The following is a 5,243-nucleotide window of genomic DNA, read 5'->3' as shown; positions in this document are numbered from 1 at the left end:
CTGTGTGTCATGGTGTCCTCTGGCAAAACACTGAACGCCACATTCATGCTGGCGTGCTCTCTGCTGTGACTGCAGAGACAAAGACAGAGGACGGTGTGCATGAAGGACCAAAAACAGGGTGATTGAAAAACCGAACTTTAGATGTGTTCAAAGTCAAAGCGCTTCACTTTATATACGATCACATTAATTGATGGCGCTGCATTTATGAGGGTTAAACTATATTTTATTGGTGGAAATAATTATTACAGATGAAAGGACAGCAGAGGACTATTCTAAATCATTTCAGAATAAAGTTAAATAAATGAATCAGTTTGTGTATTACATAAATCTATGATTATTAAAATGGACTAACTTTTAAAAGATGAAGTAAATGGAGAAAAGAACTCTCCAGAAGCAGCAAACGACATCGAGTGTCTCCATAGAACGTTCAGTATAAGCACCAGGTGGCTGAAATGAAGCAGCTTTAGAATATTTTAATTAGTCGGGAAAAAAACGAGGTTGTATAAAATGTAAATCTGATTGCACATCTGATAACTTGAACAAATCATTTAGTGATTTATGGTCTCTTTCCAGCTGCTTCTCAGGACTAAAGGCTTTTTATAAAGGAAATCATTCAGGAGCAGCTATCAAACAGAGCTTGTATAATGAGCCACAGTCGAGTCAGAAAGTATTAAAAATAAATCAGAGGTTGGTGGATTTTTAACCAATCAGATTCTAATTTGACATAATTTTCTTCTTCAATACTTTTATTTTGCTAAAAAAGGATATTCTTTTACTTTTTCTGTCCTTTGCAGAACCATTTCCAGCTTGTTCTGTAAAATTTGGCTTCAGCTCCGATGTAGATTCAGAGTTTATCATAAACCACCAGCTGACTGATGCTAAAAACTAAACACTCTGATAGTTATACTTTGTTCTTAAATTAAAAATAAAACAAAAACGGTTTAAAAAGATGCTCTACTTACATTTCTTTACAGGCTGCTGAACCCTTTTGACCTTTCCTTGCATTATTCCTGGTTGCTCATGAGCTGGTGACACCAAATCAACTTCAGGATGTGGCTGAACTTCTAACATTTTTAAAAATAAAAGCATGATACAATAGTTCTGCACTTCTGCTAGGCAGTTTTGGCATTTAAACTTTTGCAAAGAAGGAAACAAAACAACAAAACCAACACAATCAGATTCCAAAGTCAACCAAAAAAAAAACAAAACTACTGACCGAAATAAAAAATTAGCAAGGAAGATAGATTTTAGTTGTACTTTTTACATAAATTAAAAAAATACTGTTTTAAAAGACACTCTACTTAAATTTCATTACAGGTTTTTGAGCCCTTTGAACATTCTTTGCATCGTTCCTGGTTGCTCATAAGCTGGTGACACTAAATTGACTTCAGGATGTGGCTGAACTTCTAACATTTTTCAAAATAAAAGCAAAACACAACCAGTTTTGGCGTTAAAACTTTTGCAAAAAAGGAGAAAAAAACAAAATCAGCTTCTAAAGTCAACAAAAAAACAACAAACTCACTGAAATAAAACTTTATTAAGGAATATAGGTTTTAGATGTACTTTTTTATAAATTCAAAATATAATAAAAACTGTTTTAAAAGATGTTTTGAGCCTCTTTTTAAATTTCTTTACAGCCCGTTGAACTCTTTGACCTTTCGTTGCATCGTTCCTTATTGCTCATAAGCTGGTGACATTAAATCAACTTCTGTGGCTGAACTTCAGAAAAAAAGCATTAAAAAGGAAGGTGGACTTTAGTTTTTTTTTTTTTTTTTAATTAAAATTAATATAAAAACTATCTAAAAAGATGCTCCACTTAAATTTCTTTACAGACTTTTTAACCCTTTGACCTTTTTTGCATTGTTTCTCGTTGCTAGTGACACCAAATCGACCTCTGGATGTGAATTAACTTCTGAAAATAATTATTTTCAAAGTAAAAGCATGACAATAGTTCTGTGCTTCTCTTAAGGATTTTTGCATTAAAACTTTTGCGAACAAGGGAAAAAAAAACAATAAAAAAGCAAAATCAGCTTCCAAAGTCAACAAAACACAACCAACTGACTGCAAACAAACATGAACAAGAAAGATAGATTTTATTTTCAAAGACGGAAATGCTGCAGAGGAGGTCATGGTTGACTAATCCAAACATTAGATTTTTATTTTCAATTGAATGTTATGACCTCGACATGTGTTCATGGGAGTTTTCTGATGTTTTCTGTATTTTTAAGGCTTTAGCTGCTGGGCTGTTTGTTCGCTTTGATGCTTTGTTCCGTTTTTAGTGGTATTTAAAGGCTGTTACCGCACTGCAATCGAGAACTTTGCATACAGTAATGAGGTTGCGGTGCACTGGCCTGTTCACTAATCTCATCATAAAGTGCTGACTGTGCATGAGATTAATCTGAGTCGGCTGTGGAACGGGGTCGTGCAAGCTACCTCCGTTACCTAACGGCCGTATGAAGAAAAACTTTCAATATCAAAGCTAAACTGTTGTTCAAATCGAACACATCAAGGTTTGAAAAACTTGTATGTTGCTGCTCCACCTGCTCTGAAAAACTTCAATTTGGACATTATGGGCCCCCCAGAAGTTCACTCAAGCACATTTTTAAATCATAGAAAACAACAGCAAATAAAGTTCATAAAATATAATTATTGTTACTTGTTTTCACTTTAATAGTCACGGCTTTCCTCATAGATCCATGTGGTTTTTCTCACATAGCAGAGTAGATCCAAACATTCCTTTTTTATTTGTAAAAAAAGATTCTATCTGCAAGACTTTGTTTTCTGGTCAAAAATGATTTAAAAAACTGAACATTTGCAGCTTAAAATCCTGAAGGATGTAAACTCTTTGACTTTTACATAAACAAACTATTCCAGGATTCATTTTTTCCTGTTAAAATGATAGATGAAGGTTCAAATAGGGAAAAATGAATATATTCAGACAGATATTATTTTTAACATCTATGCTATGTATGATAAATTATAAATGCATCGTTGCATTTAAAGAAGCACCAAAAGTTGTGTAATCTATCTATACGGTAACATCTGAGGAGTATTTGATAGAGCTATGAAGTGAGAAGTAAACAGAACAAAGAAAAAGAACGCAAATTTTAAAAAAGACCAAAAGTGGAAGGAAAGGAGTTGCAGAGTTAAATACAAAGTGACCTGTGGGTGGATGGGATAAGATGACATAAAACCGTTCTTTTTTATCATTTTTTTTTAACATTTCCATTGTACGTTTTGCGTCTGTTCTTGATGAAAATGACAAACGCTTTGAATCAAATTGTGAGCCACTGCTGCAAAGTCTTGGCCTAATAACAGTTTTAGTTCTGCCTGCGAGCACTCACAAACTGAAGCCATGCAGCACGCGTCCCTACACTCACGCACACCAGAGGCTAGCCTATTAAACAGAGAAACTGCTTCTTTGGACAGGGAGCACAAATCAAACTGAATTAGTGTGTGATTCATGGCATAAATGTCTATATCCACCAAGCAGATAAATAACACGCACAAACACTATGCAGCACTGAGAGGGTCTTAGTTGCTCCCAAAGAGGACGGCCATGTTTTTCTTGGAAACTGATAAAGAAGTAACATTGATTAACAAAAAAAGGTTTTTTATGCTTTAATGAATAAATGAACTAATATTTTTTTTCATGTAGCTCATTTAAAAAACACACTAAGAGGAGGAAGGACTAAAAAAAAAATTTAAATGGTGTAAATGTATAAAAACTAAAATAGACTAGAAAAGTTGTTACCTGCGATAATGCTAGTATGAATGCTTTTTGCTGAATGTGGTTGCTAAAGATGCTGTATCTGTTTGCTGAAGAAATTTAATTTAATTGCTGACAGTTGAGAACATGCTGAACGTTTTGATACCAAACCTGCATTATTTGAAGAAAGCGCACAAAGAATTTGAAGAATTTCATTTAAAAAAATCACAATGTGGCTAAAATTTTTTAGCTTAACTCCAAATTAGCCCTAAAAACCTCAGTAGATGCCAACTTAGCCAAAAAAAGCTAAAATGTTGCTAAAATGTTAGCTGAACTCCAAATTAGCTCAAAAATCTTCAGTAGATGCCAAATTAGCCAAAAAGATTAGCATTGTGCTAATTTATTGGCTAACTTCAAGAATGGCCCAAAAAACTCATTAGTTCTTAAGTATTCCAAAAATATTAGCATGTTGCTAAAACATTCGCTAGCCCAAGAAAACCTCAGTAGATGCCAAATTATCCAAAAATGTTAGCATGTTGCTAAAGTATTAGCTAAGCTCATAATAAACTTTCAAAATCTCAGTAGCATTAATGTCCTTAACATGCTGAACATTTTGATACCAATATTCCAAAGTGTGCAAAAATGTTGAAGAATTGCATGAAAAAAAAAAATATGGAAAAAATGTAAAATAAATTGTGTAAAATTTTGAAATTTATGTGAAGTTTAACAATACCAGAAGTAAAAGCAGGAATTTCCTGAACATGCTGAATGTTTGAAATTGCATACAAATTCCCATTCATTTCAACAGGGCCTAAACTTCGCATAAAAATCGTAAATACCGTAAAGTTTACAAATACCAAAAATGCATCAATTTACCCTTAAAAAACTGGACATTCTGATACCAAGATTGGAGAAATTGCTGAAAGAGTGATTGAGTTTTTATAGGCCAAAAAGCGTATAGAGGAAAAATAAATAATAAGAAGGAGAAACAGAATCACAACAGTGTGAAAGCTTACAAAGCATTCACACAATGATAATGTTTAAAAACCATCATTTTCTGGTGTATTTAACCCTTTAACACTTTGATTTACTCTAATTATTTAATTGTTAACACAATCAATGTAATACAACAGATTCTGAAGGAGAAAAGCGGCGTGAGCAGCAGATGGAGCTAGATATTTAGTTCTCTTACTAAATATTTCGTTGAAAACGAAATATTTAGCTCCAAACTGAATATTTAATTTGTAAGTAAGTTTTTAGTTTGTTAGTAAATATTTAGTTTTCAATTAATTATTTACAAATATTTAGTAAGAGAACTAAATATTTCACTCCAAACTAAATATTTAGTTACAAAACTTAAATATTTGGTTTGAAAATAAATATTTAGATCAGATCTAAATATTTAATTTACAAACTAAATGTTTATTTTATAACATTAAATATTTAGTTTGACAGCTAAATATATAATTTTAGGAATAAATTGTTTAGTTAAAATTAAATATTTAGCTTGCTATCTAAATATTTAATTAATAAT

General features: G+C 32.3%; 1 protein-coding gene across 1 annotated transcript in view; it reads right to left on the bottom strand.

Moving 5' to 3' along the window:
- LOC112157651 (triadin) overlaps positions 1-1,356 on the bottom strand; it is a 25,149-nt gene extending 23,793 nt beyond the window's left edge. The window contains exon 1 of the mRNA XM_036210632.1: positions 963-1,356. The gene's annotated coding sequence lies outside the window, so the exon portion shown is untranslated. The remainder of the gene's footprint in view (positions 1-962) is intronic.
- Positions 1,357-5,243: the final 3,887 nt, after the last annotated feature.

This window comes from Oryzias melastigma, linkage group LG24 (genome assembly GCF_002922805.2).
Source record: "Oryzias melastigma strain HK-1 linkage group LG24, ASM292280v2, whole genome shotgun sequence".
Lineage (NCBI taxonomy): Eukaryota > Metazoa > Chordata > Actinopteri > Beloniformes > Adrianichthyidae > Oryzias > Oryzias melastigma.
Note: the sequence above shows the minus strand (reverse complement) of the source record. Positions and strands in the feature narration are given on the sequence as shown.